The sequence below is a fragment of the Hyaena hyaena genome, unplaced genomic scaffold, assembly GCF_003009895.1.
Source record: "Hyaena hyaena isolate Hyena2069 unplaced genomic scaffold, ASM300989v1 scaffold_467, whole genome shotgun sequence".
Classification (NCBI taxonomy): domain Eukaryota; kingdom Metazoa; phylum Chordata; class Mammalia; order Carnivora; family Hyaenidae; genus Hyaena; species Hyaena hyaena.
Genome location: NW_024081100.1, coordinates 1,361,208 through 1,380,118, shown reverse-complemented (window position 1 = coordinate 1,380,118; position 18,911 = coordinate 1,361,208).

Below are 18,911 nucleotides of genomic sequence, written 5' to 3'. Positions count from 1 at the left end.
CGTGAGGCCCTCTGGGGGAGTTCTTGCTACTGGCTGCAGCTTTGATGAAGGCTTAAGCTGAAAGATACATCAAGTTTGAAATACATATTTTACAAGTAGAGGGCGTGGGACGGTGTGCTGGGTTCCATCAGGCATGCACAGAGCATCCTGTCACGCAAGGCGGGGGTGGGGGTGGGGTGGGGGTTTGGGCTTACTGCTCAAATCCCTGAGGACACAAGGTCCTCTCACTCACCCTCAGGAGCAGAGTCACACAGCTTCTCCTGAGATCTGTCTAAACCAGGAAAACAAAATTACCTAATTCTGAGGATGGCAAAGAGTAACGTTGCACAAAGAAAGAACCAAATAATCATTTAGCTAAATTGTTTGGTGAAGTTTTAATACTTCCTCCTCCATAGTCCTAAATGGGAAACTCTGGGAGTCGTGGTTTACCGTGCACAGACCAGAGTCCTCCAGGCCAGGATCACAATGGACTGTCAGGGTCAAAGGCAAGGGCTTGTATCCTAAATCACCACATCCTTTGGGCAGCTGTCACAATTGGAGAGGGAGCAGTGGTAGGAGCCCGAGCTGAGGCTGGGATCTGGGAAGTGGGGAGAGAGCAATGTCGGCATATCGGGAACCAGGCCCTTCAGACTCGTGCAGCAGGACTGTTTTCAAATCATATCCCTCCTCCCACCCCAAGACCACCATCACTGGTGGTGGGGCTAACCCGAATTTCAGTATGCTGGTTAATAACCCTGTGTTATTTATCCTTCCTCTTGACAGGTCACAGAGGGAAGAATCTGGTGATAACCAACATCAAGGGGAGCACTAAATGGAAAGAAGGACAGAAAGCATCATCAAAGGCCCAGAGGTATGTATGGAAGGCAGACACTCAGCTCTGACGCCCTTGTACTTGTGGGATGGCTGGGTCAGTCCCTTGTTACCACCACCTGGAGCCCCAGCTCCTTCTCCATCCTGTGCCTGGGACCCCTGCCAGCTTCTCCACTAACTGCCCCCAGTCCCGTCACCTTGAGCATAGTTCTGATCCCAGGTCTCCAAAGCCAGAGTGGCAAATTCTGGGAGTCCAGAGGAGATGTGAGAATTTGATAGCATAGCTCCAGGGATCAGTTTCAATCAGAGTCTGGTAGTAAAGAACAGGTTTTTTTTTTTCTTTCTTTTTTTTTCCTTATATTAGGCAAAATGGTTCTATTTCAGATTGCCTTATGATTAGCATTGCCAGATGTAGAAATTAAAATACAGACACACTGACATGCTACAACGTGGATGGACCTTGAAATCAGGCTAAGTGAAGAAGCCAGTCACAGAAGACCACATACCGTATGAATCTGTGTAGGTCAAATGCCCAGAATGGTCAGATCTCCAAAGACAGAAAGTAAATTAGTGGTTGCCCAGGGCTGCAGAATAAGGGGGCCCTCGGGACGGGGAGTGACTGATAATGGCCACAGGGTTTCTTTTTAGGGTGATAAAATGTTTTAAAATTAGGTTGTGATAATGGCTGCACAACTCCATGGTGTATTAAAATCTATTGCCTTGTATAATTAAAATGGTAGATTTCATGATACATGAATATCTTAATAAAGCTGTTTTATTTTATTTTATTTTATTTTTAATGTTTTATTTATTTCTAGGAAAGAGAGAGAGAGAGACAGCGTGAGCAGGGGAGGGTCAGAGAGAGAGGGAGTCACAGACTCTGAAACAGTCTTCAGGCTCTGAGCTGGCAGTCAGCACAGAGCCCGACGTGGGGCTCGAACCCACGAACTGCGAGATCATGACCTAAGCAAAAGTCGGACGCTTAACCGACTAAGCCACCCAGGCGCCCCAATAAAACTGTTTTAAAAAGTATGAGATGGCAAGTTAAATTTGAATTTCAGATAAACTATGAAAATAAATTTAGCATAAGTATATGCTATGCAATATTTGGGACATATTTATACTGAAAATTTTCATTATTTATTTGAAATTCACATTTAACTGGATATCCTGTATCTTAGTTGGCAACCCTATTTAGAATTTGATTAAATGTCTCAGAAAACACTGATCAGCAGCAAAAGTAAGGAGAAATAGTTCATGAGCTGTCATTTAAATGAGATTTATGGGGACCCCAACATACTTTGGGGCATCAGAATGCTTAACAATTAACCAAGGCCAAGAACTTTTTGATTTAATGATACTTATTTTTTAAAAATCTAATTGTAGCTGCCATTGCAGAGAAAGCCTGGAAGAAAAGAAATAGCCTTGAAATTCTACATTAAAATTTTCCAAAAATTATAGAAAATGTTTAGAAGTGAGAAGAGCGGGATATTTAATAACATTTAATGACCGTTACATTTAATGATAGAAACATTTTGGGGGAAGTGCATCAGTGTGGATCTTAAACTTACTTTTGACTTGTTCAAATAGATGAAAGATTGTTATAACGTTATTTACTTATATAAGTGTCCTTAACACAGTGAGGTTTGCTATAAAGTAAATATTGTCATGCTTATGGAAGAAAATGAAGGCAGCACCTCTGAAGGTGTTACATGTATATGTATCATGCACACATGTATATGTGTATACATGTGATATATGCATATATCATATATACATGCATGTGCACACATGTGTATGTACACATATGTGTAGGTATGTGATGCACATATATATCATACACTCACTCACTCTGGTACATACACATTCTTGGATGTTTTGTATTTGTTTTAAGGGGAGGTGTCAGGTTGCAAATTCTGGTAAGCAGAATTGTTTTAAATTTGCCCTCGCATAATGGTCATCTCTACAAAATGACTACATCCCTGCTTTGATTCTGGAAAATCTAGCATAAAATTGCTACAGCAGCATAAATCCAGATTAGCTGGATTAGGTAGCAATTATTAGCAAGTTGTGGTTGCAAAACTCTTACTCAGGCTCTTAGGCCAGTGATAATAGCAGCCAATATTGTTTTCCTTATCTTATGATTGGGAAAACATAAAACTGCAATACATTTTTCTGAATTTAATAACTTTATAAATTGAAATTCAAATATGTTGGGGTTACAAGGTATAGCATATAACCAAACCTTAGATTTTTGACTACATATTTTGAATTAATAATAGGTGTTGAGTTAATTCCTTATACTGTGATAGCCCAACTTTCCTGGTGATATTGGTGAGATAGGGATAAATTATAGATTAAAAGCTATTAAAATTAAATTAAATTGGCAAGTTCCACGTAAATTCAATGGAAGAGACCAGTCTTGCCCCTTGAATAATTTCAAGGATCTTAAGTGATATCAACATCAGTGATGGATGTTACACATGTTCTCAACAGTAGACGATTTTCAGAACATTTTTCCTCTTCCTACTTATACGTGGAGTTTTAGAAAACCATTTGGTTAGGTCACATATTGAGAATGAGATTCCTAAGAGGCCACTGCATAATTGTTCTCTTTTTAAAAAGTTCCTTTTAAGGGCTAAAGTCTTTATATAAGAAAGAGTTTTCCAAAAGAGAGTGTGTGGTTTTTGTTTTTTGGGTTTTTTTTGAAATAAGAAGCAAAATTTAAGAGTACAAAGAGCATTTGGGGATTGAATCTGTTTAAAAGAAGAACAATTCAGGCAGCTTATGTTGTTGCTGAGATTCATCAGTGTGGCTTCTGCTGAAAGTCTCCAGCACTGGGGTGTTTGTGGGGACAGGAGCAGGGAGAATGCTGAGCCCCCCCCCCCCCCCCCCTCCATCCAGGCATCTCCTTTTCCCTCCTTATCTAGTGTTGGCTCATGTGGGCTGTTGGATTCTGGCCCCAGCCATGTTAATTAAAGCCACAATACAAATGAAGAAGTTCAAACTTCCCCAACTCCAAAGATAGGAAATTTGGGGTCATAACTGAAAAGTCACAGAACTGGTGGACTCGATAGCCCTTAGAGAGAGTGCTCACTAGACTCAACTAAAGGGACTGATACCACAGGAGAAGGAACAGCTGGAAAGAGAGGAAGGTTTTGCACTTGCATGGCTATATGATTTAATTAGAATCTCTCATTCAAATTAACTACATCTCCCAGAATTTATTTAGAAGGCAAGAATATTTGCAAATTGCCGTGGTACACAAGACTAGGGAAACAATGATCCATGATGTTCCCACTTGGGATTCGTGTAAAAAAACAGAGAGAGATGAACTTCACAAGGGCTGAATCTCTTAGACGTGAATAACAAAATAACCCATTCCTTTTCATTCATTCCTAAAGACGGAATATATTTGAAATCGGTACTACCATTTCCCATTTTCTTTTCACCCTGTAGTAGAAGCTTTCTGTACTATTTGGTTAAACTTTTCGTGTCACTACCTTTGGGTCCGGGTAACCAAGTTACCAGGTTTCAGTCAACCAAATAAGAAAAGTGTTAGAGCCACTACCTGCCTCAATGGCTCTAATACTTTTCTTATTTGGTTAACAAATTGAATCTCTATGTCAATGTATACTATGTTAGCACACGTTATTATATATTTCTATAAAAAAATTCAACCCAATTCAACATTGTGTTCCTTCCACTATGATCCCACATGTTTATTGGACTCACAAGCATGTCCTCCAATTTTATAAGATTTGTAAAATCTTGCAGTTCTTCTGGTATGTATGGCGTAGATCATTTATTGTACCTATTGGGGCCTGTTGGAATTTGAATCTGGTCTAGAATGAGTAAGTTCACTCTGAGGAAGATCACTAGTCTCTGTGTAAGGCCTTAGAAGAGACCATGTTATGATCTTCAAGCACAAGGATGGAAACTTTCTTAAACATCAGAAAAAGAATTACTTCTACTGGCAAAGAAGACCTGGCAGAACCTGGGGACTCAAGGTCCCTAGCTGTGTTGACTTCCTATATGTCCTCCTCCCACTTTTTAGGCCCCCTCCCCCTTTCTAATTATTGTCTTAACTTGGGCTGAAGAGATCCTGTAAGGTTGGAAATTCAATTGGATTGGACTTTGGGTTTGTTTTTCAGAAATCTTGGCCCCATAGCTACAGGAAAAAGGTTTGGTGTTGGGGGGAAAAAGCATAGATTTCTTGTCCCTTAGTCAGATTCCTAACTTGAGTTAGGAATTTAAAGTCCCAATAATGTCATTTCCCCCCTCAAATTCTCCAGAATGATACCAGATAACCCCATTACATATATGAAGTTTTTATGGAAGAAACTACTTCATCACCCAAAGCTTTGTTTGTTATAGACATTTGATTGCCAGTAACCATTAAAGTAACTTTTGCTGTGCATCTCACAGACCACCATTATCAATTAGTATTAATGATCCTGGCCATTAATGCCTTTCAGTTGAATCAGATCAGAGAACCAATTTCAGATAGCCTAGAACTGGTCCAGAGAACACAGCCTCTGGGACCACTTCTGACACCAGTTTCCCTCTACGTCCAAGTTCAGTGAAAAAAGCCAGATCACTGTAAGTGATGCAGAATAATGAAATTATTTTAGGAATCAGACCTTACACAGTTGTAGAAGCTGCCACTCTATCTGGTGATGATCCCAAAGTCTCTATAGGTTACCTGGACTGACTCGTGGGGAAGGAAAGCTAGATGTGAAATAGGATCAGCCAGAGCCGATGGTGACCCATGAGAAGAAACCAGAACCTGTCGCTGCCTGTGACCCTGATAACACAAGGAGCCTGTAGGAGGAGCTGGTGGTCTTTACCGCGGGGCTATGTGCACACCTGACCCAGGGCTCCAAGAAGCTGAAGAAAGGGGTCTGGTAGGAAGTGGAGGAGCCTGTGTCTGGCCGCTGCCCCCTGCCCCAAGGTGAGCCCGCAGGTCCGTGACCGGGCACTGCCGGGGCCCTACACTGACCTTCAGAGCATAAAAATAGGGCAGAGGCCTCACTCCTCACTTCCAGATAATCACACAAATTTCTCTTGTGGCCAACCCTAAGCCAAGAATATGCAGGGAAGAGAAGGCTGGAAATGTAGTTTCAGTTTAACTAAGTTGATACAGGATAGTCACCATAGCAGCAAATAATCAACATTTCCCATTGCGATGCAGTTTACATTCTAGTGTGAAAATAGATTAAAAAATAAATTCATTGCTGACAAAAACTGAGGACTGATGGATGTGGGGGGGAGGGGGGATGGGCATGAAGGAGGGCACTTTGGGGATGAGCACTGAGTGTTATGTAGAAACTAATTTGACAATAAACTATTTGTAAAAAAAAAAAAAAAATTCATATATATACATATATATTTATATATATTTTCTCTCTCTCTATACAAACACACATATACACACACACACAGCTATGGGTGTGTTTGCGCGTGTATTCCTTATTATAACCTTCTGACATAAATGATCATATTATCTCCATCTTACAGATGAGGAAACTAAGGCAGAAATAGGTTAAATATTTTGCCCTCCAGCCCCAAGTATTTGTCCTACAGCTACTAGGTACCAGATCCAAGTTCCCAGTCAAAACCCAGGGCAGTAACTGCTACTCTATTCTGTTTATTCTGCATGAAGCCTTCCCCAAACACCAAAACTGCATACTGCTTTCAGGTGTTATCACAGATGGTAGCAGTTTATTGCATTTGTAGTTTTGTCCTGTAACTTATTATTGTACTTATTGACAATCCTCTCCGGTTGGACATAAAGCTGAGAGATAATATGACTTTTAGTTTTGCATGCCGGCTCAGCTGTTAACAGCCTACATGCAGCAGGCACCTGTAACTTCTTGTTGTGTTCGCTTAATGCCTTTGATGGTCGGAGCAAGGTGTGTGTACCTGTGGCCTGAGCAACACTGAATCCGAAAGAAACCTTCTCTCATTTGCTTTTGTCAGTTCTTTGAAATGTGCTGAAGAAAAGAGAAAACAGTCAGGGCTCCTAAGGGTCCCCTTGTGTGCTGGTCTTGTGATAATTACATAATCCAGACAAGTCAGGGCAAGAGAACAGTTGGGGAAGAATGAGGGGTCAGCGCGGAACCTGGTCAGGTGGTGCTCTGTGCTTCGATCTTCCCACAGGTTTATTAAATGAATTCCTGTAGTTCACTCAGCCGATGGAAGGTCTCAGAGACTTGAACCTTCAGGACCAGGCCCTGCAGTTTTGTATGTCTCTGAATGAAAAAGACCTTTGTTGACTCTCGTTTAGATTGAGTTAACACTTGGCCCACAGAAAACGGAAAGAGGTGTATGACATTGAGGGGAAGGGGTCCCCACCCAGCTCCCATCACTTTGGGCATCAGCTGTTATTGGCTCCCATGAAAACACTGGAAGGGAATTTGTTTTGTGGTCAGGTTTCCTTTTTAACATCATTACAGTTATATCTGCAGTATTTCCTCAAATATGTGAGGGGAAGGGAGCGGTGACTTCCTAAAGGAAAGTATTTATATTTTTAGACTGAAATATGCTTTCATAAAGCTTTTCTCAAAAAAAAAAATACATTAAAAAAAGAGAGCTCTGAATAACAAGAAAATACCTCTTAAACTATAGTTAAGGTAGTGTGGCCTGTAAAATACAGTTTAATGAAATGGGAAAAAGTTGAGCAGATCTGCTTTATTTCAAAGTACGAGCAGAAAGAAAAGGTTTCTGGACTGTGGAATATCTGCCTCGACCCTACTTTCTCTTGAGTTCTCTTGCTTTAGGCTCACAGGCAGGCAGTCAGGAGAGCCATTCTCTTTGGGGTGATAGGATCCAGCTCACGATGTGAATGATGGCGGGAGTGTGAGTGGGGAAGTAGGGGCAGCTTGGGAGAGACGCTCTCTTGTGAGGATACAACCCACACTGTGTTATAAACTTCTGTGGATTATAGCTCAGGAGGGTCGTAGAGGGCATCCATCCATTCCAGTGTTTTGGATGTTGTTAATCATGTCTACCACAGGGTGGCGCCCTGGAGTCCACATGCTTAATGAACAGCCCAGAGGAGCCAGTCCAGTGCCCCCTGGTGCGGTGGTCTCGTTTCACAAATGAGCAGTCTGTGGTCTAGAGAGGTAATGGGACCCAGAACAGCACCTAGTTTAAAGAAGAACCCACCTGAGACATGTGGCTTGAAGAGGGACTCTGTGCTGTGCAAGGGTGGGTGTAGACAGGCATACAGAGCCTCTGTGATATGCTTTATGGGGCTCTGGGAAGACAGCCTTCCTGCCCTCCAGTCCTCTCTTATTTGTCTATCGTGAAATCCTTTAAAGAAGACATAAAATCTTGGGGTGCCTGGGTGGCTCAGTCGGTTAAGCATCCGACTCTTGATTTCAGCTCAGGTCACGGTCTCATCGTTCTCGAGTTCAAGCCCCACATCATTCTCTGTGCTGACTGCATGGGGCCTGCTTGGGATTCTCTGTCTCCCTCTCTACATCTCTCTCTCAAAAATAAATAAACACTTTTTTTTTTAAAAGACCCGAAATCTTTGTCACATATGTGTGACATATACAGAGTAACATATGAATGCTCTTTTAAAAAGTAAGAACTTAGCACAAATATGCCCAAAGCTAACAAGATGTGATAATGGGTAACTATCCATTTCTGAGCAGATGTTCATATCAGAAGAAGATGTGACATGAAACTGCCCGGGACCAGAAAGTGTGCCCTGAATAGAGGGAAAGTCACAGGTCACAGATGGAAGATGGCTGGAAGGTAGGAATTTTGTTTCTTAATATTTTTTGTTATAAAAGTTTCATACATTCAGAAAAATGAAAAGAATAGTACAGTGATTGCCCCGATACCTACCATTTATATTGAAACATTATAAAAATATCCTGCCACGTTTGTATCACTTCAACATGCATATGCATTTGTGCACGCGCACGCGCTCAGGGGTGAGCATTTGTGTACGAATATGGAGGGCAAGACGGAGGAAAACACCGAGACGCGCTGCAGACACATTTAGAATTTACTCCGGGTCGTGGAGTCAGAGGAAGGAACTAGACCCAAGATTTCTGGGATGTCAGCCTCTGCTCTTTCCTCTGTACAAAACATGCTGTTATTAATCACGATGATTCATACCCACCACTTTGATCACATGTCAGAGCCCTCAGGTTGCTGTCACATAATGCATAGCATGTTCACTGCCACTCTACCTAGTGTTAGGGAAAGAGGAAAATGTCGGGGGAAGAGTGGTGACACAGGGCGTGAGATGTCCTGAAAGCCCAGGTCTTTCCAAGGGGTTAAAGCTCAAAAGATGAGACGCTGTGTTTTCTCTTGCTGGTTCTTTTGAAGTTTTGAGCAGGAAAAGTTGGAAAACTAACTGGGAGCTGTGAATATGTGGGGGCGAGCCGGAGAATGAGGTGGTGACTCTGGGAGCTTGGGGACACACACCAGCTTACACTGTGTGTGGGCCCCTGTCTCTCCTCTAGGCTTCTCACCTGAGGCTGCCTCTTTCTGGGATTCCCTTCTTGCCCTCTTTTCAGCTGGGTAGGGTGCCCCTCACCGGCACCCCAGCCTCTGCCCGCCACCCCCATCCCGTGCTTACTCCTAAGCTTGCCTTTTCACTCTGGGCCGTGATTTCCTGTTTGTTTATTTGTTTCCCCCACCGAACCACAGACGTCACAATGTCTGGCACTGTGTCCTCATCGCCTGTATCACGCTCCATCCCTGCCACCGGCAGACATGCAATACCGTTTGTTGAACAAATGACCAGAAACCATAAACGTGCACAGGTTTGAACTTTAACTCGGTGCGGTAAGGTTTAACTGCACGTGGGATAACGTGGAATAGGCTTTGTTTTCATTTCACTTTATGCTTTGTCTTCCAAGAGTGAGAGGCCAGTGAAAGAGCTGGACAAGTATCTGAGGAAGAGAGGAAACAGACTCCAGTGCAGTCAGGACAGAGGCTTGGGCGGGGGGGCAGGTAGCCCACACGAATATCTGAGGGCTAATGACCCATTCTTGGAGACAGAAAAATATGGGTTTTTTTCCCCAGAGTTTATGGAGTCCTGTGCTGTCATCAGCAGGGAAGGAGGGTGCACACAGCAGGTGGGGGGAAACGCCAGGGGTGGGAGAAGGCCATGGGTGCGGCCACAGCACGGCCCCCACCCTGCCAGCAGCCACTGCATTGCTGGGTTTTACAAAGGGCAAAGTGACTGGTTCAAACAAAATAATCTCTAACTCATCCTCAGCAGGTCTTTTCTAGTCTCCAAAGGAAGAGGCTTAAGTTTCCAGAACAATTTTTAAACGTATATTTTCATTTAAAATATTCATAATATAGGGGCACCTGGGTGGCTCAGTCGGTTAAGCGTCAGACTGCGGCTCAGGTCATGATCTCATAGTCTGTGAGTTCGAGCTGCGCGTCGGGCTCTGTGCTCACAGCTCAGAGCCGGAGCCTGCTTTGGATTCTTCTCTCTCTGCCTCCCTCCTGCTTGTGCTCTGTCTCTCTCTCAAAAATAAATAAACATTAAAAAAATTTTAAATATATGTGATATAAAAGGTATTATTTTATCCCTTTAAATGTTTTAAAAATTGTGGTAAAATGCACATAACATAAATTTACCATGTTCATCATCGTAAAGCATATAGTTCAGTGGCATTAAGTACTTTCACGTTGTCATGCAGCCAACACTGCCATTTATCTCCAGAACTCTTGTCATCTTCCCAGACTCCATACCCAGAACAGTAACTTCCCATTCAGCCCTCTCCCCAGCCCCTTGCAACCACCATTCTACTGTATCTACCGTAACTATAGCTACTATAACTACCGTGTCTATCAGTTTGACTCCTCAAGGTGCGCGGATAAGTAGAATCATACAGGACTTGTCCTTTTATGATTGCCTTATTTCACTTAACCAGTAATGTCTTCAAGCCTCATCTGTGTTGTAGCATGTATCAGAATTTCCCTCCTTTTAAAGGCCAAATAACAGAATAATATTCCATTGTATGTATAGACTACATTGTGTTTATTCATTTATCTGTCGATGGATACTTGGGTTGCTTTTTGGCTATTGTGAATTATGCTTCTGTGAACACGGGTGTACAAATGTCTCTTTGAGAACGTACTTTCATTTCTTTTGGATATATACCCAGAAGTTAAATTGATGGATTCTATGGCAATTCTATATTTGATTTTTTGAGGAACCACCATACCATTTATTTACAGTGGCTGTGCCATTTTACATCCCACTAGCAGAGTATAAGGGTTCCCATTGCTTCACATCCTCACCAACCCTTCTGTTTTGCTGTTGTTGTCAATTGTTTGTTTTGTTTTTGATAACAGCCATCCGAATGAGTGTGAAGTGGTATTTCACTGTGGTTTTGATTTGTATTTCCCTGATGATTAGTGATGTTGAGCATCTTTTCATGTGCCTATTGGCCGTCTGTATGTCTTCTTTGGAGATATGTCTATTCAGGTCTACTCATTTATAAATCAGGGTGGTTTTTTTTTATTGTTATTGTTTAATTGTAGGAGTTCTTTGTACTCTAGACATTAAATTCCCAGAAGTTTTAACCAACGTCCTCTTAGTATCGGCCAAGGGTTGATCCTGATCAGACATATTCATTTCTCCTTTTTGCCCATGGACAAGTCTGGATTCATCAGGGGACAAATTCGGTCCTCCATGCACACTCCGGTTACACCAGCTCCCATAGATTCAGCCCACTACCTGCACCCCCTTTTCTCAGAATGTCCGCCCTGCAATGTTCAGCTCACTTTTCAATATCCATCTCAAAGGCATGTCTTCCCAACCTCCATTTAAAATTAATTGTTTCTTTTTTAATTTCTAGAGTAGTTGGTCTTCAAACTGTTTGGTCAAACACCCCTTTAAAAAGATTTTGGAAGACTGCTTAGCCCTTATAAGATGATCAAATTGAGGGGTGCCTGGGTGGCTCAGTCAGTTAAGTGCCTCACTCTTGGTTTTGGCTCAGGTCATAATCTCACAGTTGTGAGACAGAGCCCCACATTGGGTTCTGCACTGACAGCTCAGATCCTGCTTGGGATTCTCTCTCTTCCTTTCTCTCTGCCCCTCCCTTGCTTGCATTCACTCTCTTTCAAAATAAATAAATAAACTGAAAAAAAAAATCAAGCTGATGATACTCCCAGCTTTTTAAATTGTAAGTTTAAATAGATATAAGTGAGATGTAATTTCCAGAGTATGATAAAACTGATAGTTTGAAATACAATTATTGTGTTTCTCTTTTAATTTTATCCAGGGGTGGTGCAGTATTCCCTCTGAAAACTCTTTCTGTGCTGACCAGGTCCCAGAGCATCCTGCGTGTGTGTAAACCATCTGCTCCTTTCATCTCCACCCTTAGCCATGAAAAAACATACAAGAACAGGCTTTTTTCCTAGTAAGAGTGGAGTGAAAGTGATAAAAGGCAGTGAGAGTATAGATGTTGGTGGATTCCAGAAGGATGAGCCCCACATCTGCTTCTCCCATCACGGTTAGCAAAACCACAGCCAGGTGGTGTGTCACAGGGCAGAGAGAGTATGTGTGTTCCCTGCCGTCCTCGTGCCCCAGCCACCGGATCCGGGAGAAGAGGTGGCCCTGGGATGGGTTAGACATCCTGCACTTCCACATGTCACAGAAAACAGCAGGACGATTCTCAGGGACCCACAAGGAGCCCAGGATTCAGGGAGAGAACCCTAAAACTCAAGGAGCAGGTAGATTAAAAGGGAACTATCGCTATGATCACAGGTGTAGGCCAAATACCAAGGGCCAGGCAGGCAACACATGTCTAAGCAGATGCCTGTGTGAACAGATGACAGCAAGGGCCTGGCTCACTCTTCTCCCCTTCTGGACACCTTGGCTTGACATATGACCCCCACTCTCCCCAACCCCAAAACGTAGAGACAACCTCAGGTGAAGGGTTCAATGAGATTTTGTTTCTACCACTCTGATGTAATGGTAATGGTGTAAAGGTGGCCTGAAAGATAAAATACTATGAGTTAAAGAAAAACAGAGCTATATTTCTTACAGATCTAGGAGTGCAAGAAAAAATATACTGAGATATAGACTAGCTATAAGTGTATAGAGCATATTCTTCTTGCTCCTCTCATTAGACATATGCTCTGAGAATGGAGATTATATCTGCTTTACATTAAGTGTTTGCACACTTGCGCTTGCAGAACAAGTGTGTGTATGTGAGTGTGTGTGTGTGTGATGGTTAGGGCGACTGTGATGTATGAAGAAGAACCGTCCTGATTCCAGATAACTCAACCAATATTTCTACCATTCAATTTGATTGACTTATGCCTTGTTTGGTTCTATTTTGGAATCACAAAGTCTCCTGTGAGTGTTGGGAAGAAAGCATTTTCATGGAACAGAGAGAGCAAATGAATAAGGAAAAGCAGAAATTGGAGAAGGTAGAAAAGTACTAATGAGAATGAAGGAAATTGTGAGAAGAATTTCTACCTGTTGGGAACCAGAAGGAAGCAAGAGGTCAGGTCAAATTCACTGGGCCATCAGACAGCAGCCCCGGGGTGGGGGGGGGGTAGTGAGGGGGAGGCGCTCCAACTAAGCACAGGACAGCAGTCTGTGGTTCTCAGATTTAAATCCATTTCATCAATGGGCTTTCAAATCCAATTAAATGGGGCCAGAATTACAATAGCTTCAAGTTAAGCTGTTAGCTGGAATCTGAGGCCTGGAAGTTGACTTATTCCTGTACTTCTGATCAGAGCACCAGTAGTTGGTTAGACCCAGCAAAAAGCAATGGTAAAGCCATTTTATATCTTTAGAATGCGTGAGCAGGTGAGCTTGCCGTTTACAACATGCCGACCTGGGCCATTCATTCTCTCAGGGTAGGAGTTTTGAAAGGGTGCTGTGCAAAACTGCCATGTCCCCGCCTTGAAGTAAGGGCTTAGATGAATAAGGTGCCTTGTGTTGGAAAAGTGCGTGGGCAATGTAAGCCCCACAAGAACGCATATCATGGGCTTGATCTTAAAAGGTCACTGGAGAAGAGTTTCCTTCACTGGGGGAGGTGAGGTCCTTGACAGAGATAAATATTTGGATGGGAAGCATGTTACAAAAAAGAGGTACCCTTGTGTGCATGTGCATCTAGTCACCAAAGCAACACCTACTTATTTTTAGATATATAAAAAAATTACACAGCAGGATAAAATAAAATGTTAAACCATTTATCAACCCCTCCTAATACCACTCACCAATGGTAACTCCTACTTTATCACTTGGATTGTGGCAGGAAAGAGATGGCACTCCCAAAAGCTGTCATTGAGGAAAGTCTTACGAGGGGCATATTAACAAAGGAGCGGAGAGGGTTAAGGGAATCTAACAAGGGTAGTGCAGCATCCTGGGGCCACCGCAGGGACTCTTTGCCACTACTCTCTTCTGAGGAGCCGCGCGTAAGGGAGTGGCTGCCAGCCCAGCAAGGCCAGCCACTGCAGACAAGGGCCCTGGAGAGCCACTTGGGGAGAGGACCACGCTAGGCTACTGCCGCCTATCTCCCCAGTTGTCTGTCAGGAGGAGCTGGCGAGATAAACACCCCATTGTCTCCCTCCCCCTGCCTCACGTGTCTTTGCCAACTTCTGTTCATCGGCCAGATACCTGGAAGTAAGAGGCTGAAAGAGCCTGTTGGTGGAGTGCGAGGCAGTCCACGTCTCCCGGCAGGGGTGGGGGAGAGGGAGGGGGAGGGGGAGGGGGAGGGGGAGTCTGGAGGGGAAATAGAGAACAACCAGTGGGTAGCTTGCCCGCAGCCTTGGTGAGTCCCAGTCTCTAGAAGTCTCTCCACAGCCCATGCACGTGCACATTTCCCTGGGCCTCTCCTTAGGGCAGAGGCAACTTCTGTGGAGGATGAGCCCTTAGAGAGGAGGGCTGACAGAGCAGGGGAAGGGGGGGGGGTGACCTGAGACTGCCACACGGTTAGGGTCTCCAGCCACGAAAGGGCAGATCTGAGCAACAGACATGGCTTGTGGTGGTGCTTCAGTATTTCGAGTCTGACTCCTCAAATCCAGGTGGTAATCACTTAGATCCTTGGGCCACCAAGCGAGGATTTATGAAAGAGCACTTCACTATTAATTAATGCATGACAAAACACGGAAGCATTTTCCCTTTCCACGAGTACAATGCTTGGGCTGGTCTGACCGTATTCACCAGCACAGCATTGCTTTTGTTGAGATGTGATGCCTTCCTTCCCCAGCTCGCACTCTGTTTTTCTATTAGAGGTTGGGCAGTTCTGTATAGATAATGAATTATGTCAAAATGATGACTAAGTAAGCTAGCTATTTTTGTTTTCAATATGTTGTTCTTTAATTTACCCCTGGCATTGATTAGGAAAGACTTAAAGGGGATAATGATGTACAAAATGGACCATAAATTGAGTGCTAGGAGTTAGGAGCTGTGACTTAGAGGAACATTTATCTGTGAGTTTCATTGAACGTGAATTGAAGACTAGGCTAGGAGAGGATTCAGCTATAGGCACCTTCTGGAGGAAATGAAGAAGTCAATTATAATATGTTCACAGCTCAGAGCGTGTACTTTCCCCTGTGCAGTGTCTAGTAAAACCGTGGAGTGAAAGAGAACCCTAAGTACTTGAGAGTAGTAAGGTTTACTGTAGCCTCCATTAGCATGCCTAGAACTTTCTAAATCCCTGTGCATTTTCCCCGCTCTCCTTAGCGTTGTTCTCAAGCTAGTCACCCACTTCGTGGGGCTTGGTTCCTAGAGTGAACGCAACACTGTGTGCCTACTCTCACTAGTGACAGTGACAGGCTGTCCCTAACACAAATGGAGACCCACGTACTGCACATTCAAATAGTCTACACTTTTGAGTCAACCTAACAAACTATTCAAATATGTTCTGAGAAACTGGAGTGCCTGGGTGGCTCAGTCAGTTGAGCATCCAACTCTTGATTTCGGCTCAAGTCGTGATCCCCGGCTCATGGGATCGAGCCTCGTGTCAGCCTCCATGATGACAGCATAGAGCCTGCTAAAGATTCTCTCTCTGTCCCTGTCCCCTGACTGTGCACATTCTTTCTCTCTCTCTCTCTCTCTCTGAAATAAAATTTAAAAAATATATTCTGAGAATGTACTTTATTTAATTATTTTTACTTTGTTTTTAATTTTAACTTCTTCATTGAGATAGAATTTACATAGCATGACGTTTACCTCTATTAAGTATACAATTCAAAGAATTTTAGTATATTTAGGGATGTACACTTACTACCACAATCTGAATTGAGAACATTTCTGTCACCCCTAAAAAGAAACCTACTGTCCATTAGCAATCACTCCCCATTTCCACCTCAGCCTTAGGGAACCACTAATCTACATTTTTTCTCTATAATGTTATCTTTTTTGGACATTTCATGCAAATAAAAACGTACAGGCTTGGGTATTTTGTGTCTGGCTTGCTTCACTGAGCATCATAGTTTTGAGGTTCTCCCACTTTTTAGCATGTATTAGTACAGTATTCCTTTTTATTGCCAAATACCATTCCATCGCATTGATATATGACATATTGTTTTCCATTTAGCAGTTCTTGGACACTTGGGTTGTTTTCACTTTTTGGCTATTCTGAATAATGCCAGTATGACCATTGTGTACAAGCCTTTGCGTAGATATATGTTTTCATTTCATTTCTTTGGGGTAGGTAGCAAGAAGTGGAATTGCTAGTCACACTAAGCCTGTATTTCATTTTTTGAAGCACTGCTAAACTGTTTTCCAAAGTGGCTACACCATTCAACATTCCCCCAGCACTATATGAGGGCTCTAATTTGTCCACATCCTGGACGGCACTTGTTACTCTCTGCCTTTTTCATCATAACCACTGAGTAGGTAAGAAACGGTATCTCACTGTGGTTTTGTCATTTTGACAGTGTGCATTTTCCTAATGAGGAATGATATTGAGCATCTTTTCTTTTTTTTATATATAAATGTTTTAACATTTACTTATTTTTGACGGAAATTGAGACAGAGCATGAGCAAGAGGAGGAGCAGAGAGAGAGGGAGACACAGAATCCAAAGCAGACTCCAGTCTCTGAGCTGTCAGCACAGAACCCGATGCAGGGCTCGAACTCACAGACTGTGAGACCGTGACCTAAGCCGAAGTCGGATGCTTAACCAACTGATCCACCCAGGTGCCCCATATCTTTTTTTTTTTTTTAATGTTTACTTATTTATTTTGAGAGAGAGGGAGGGAAAGAGAGCAAAAGTGGGCACAAGCAGAGAGAGAGGAAGAGAGAGAATCTCTACACTGACAGTCTGAAGCCTGATGTGGGGCTCTATCTTACTAAACCGTGAGATCATGACCTGAGCCAAAATCAAGAGTCAGATGCTTAGCTGACTGGGCCACCCAGGTGCCCCTGAGCATCTTTCCATGTGCCTATTGGCCATTTGCACATCTTCTTTGGAAAAACACCAATTGAAATCATTTGCCTTTTTAAAAAATTGAGGTATAATTGACATACAACATTATATTAGTCTCAGGTGTACTATATACACACATTCTTAACTGAAGTTTTCATTGAGGTAACTGTAGATTCATGGGCATATGTAGGAAAAAATTCAGAGAGACCCTTCGTACACTTGCCCAGTCTCCCCCACTGGTAACATATCATAGACTATCACAACCAGGATACTGACATCAATATAATCTACCGATCTTACTCAGAGCTCCCATTTTATTTGCACTTGTGTGTGTGCATGTGTGTGCACATGTACCTAGTTCTATGCATTTTTATCATCACTGTAGGTTTGGGTACTCACCACCACAGCCAAAATCAGAACAGGATTATCCCTGCAAGGATGTGTGGTTCTTTATAACCCTATCTACCTACCTACCCCCACCATTCCTAACCTCTGGCAACTGCTGATCTGTTCTCCATTTCTACAGCTTGTTATTTCAAGAATGTCACATAATGGAATCCTAGAGTTTGTGGCCTTTGGAGACTGGCCTTTTTTCGCTTAGCCTACTTCTCTGGAAATTCATCTAAGCTGCTGCATGGGTCAGTGGTTCATTTGTTTTTATCCCTGAGTAGTAGTCAGTGGTACAGATGTACTATAGTTGGTTTAGCCATTCCCCTGTTGAAAGGCATTGAGCTGTTTTGTTTTTCACTATTGTGAGGAAAGCGTCTATGAACATTTATGTGCAAATGTTTGTGTGACTTCAGTTTTCATTGCTCTGACATTAATGCCCAAGGGTGCCATTGCCGGGCTGTATGGTAACTGCATGTTTACATTTATAAGAAACTGCCAAACTGTTTCCCAGGGTGCCTGTACCATTTTGCGTTTCCCCCAGCAATGTATGAGTGATATAATTTCTCTGCATCCTCATCAGCATTTCGTGTTGTCACTATTTTAAATTTTAGCCATTCTGATGGGTATGTAATGGTAGCTCATTGTGGTTTTAATTTGTGGTTAATGATGTTGAATATCTTTTTGTATGCTTTTGTGATACCTGTATATCCTCTTCAGTGAAATATCTCCTCATGTCTTTTGCTGATTTTCGAATTGGGCTACTTATCTTTTTGCCATCGAACTTTGAAGGTTATTTATATGCTCTGATACAAGTTCCTTATTAGATACATGATTTGCAAATATTTTCTCCCAGTTATGGGTTGCTTTTTATTTTCTTGATAGTATCTTTTGATGTACGTAAGCTTTTAATTTTGATTAAGTCCAATTTATCATTTTTTAAAAAGTTGCATGTGTTTCTGGTGTCATGTATGTATAAGAAGTCATTGCCTAACCCAAGATCATGAAGATTCATTCCCATTCCTTCTTGGATGTTTATAGTTTTAGCTCTTACATTTCAGTCTATGATAATTTTTGAGCAAATTTTTTTTATATGATGTGAGGTGGTTTTGGTTTGTGAGTATCCAGTTGTCCCAGCACTATTTGTTGGAAAGGTATTTCTTTCTTTTTATTTTTTTATGGAAGGGGGGAGAGAGACAAAGGGGGGGGGGAGAGAGAGAGGATATTTTAAGCAAGCCCCATGCCCAGCACAGAGCCTGACATGGGACTCAATCCCACAGCCCTGGGATCATGACCTGAGCAAAAATAAAGAGTCAAATGCTCAACCGACTGAACC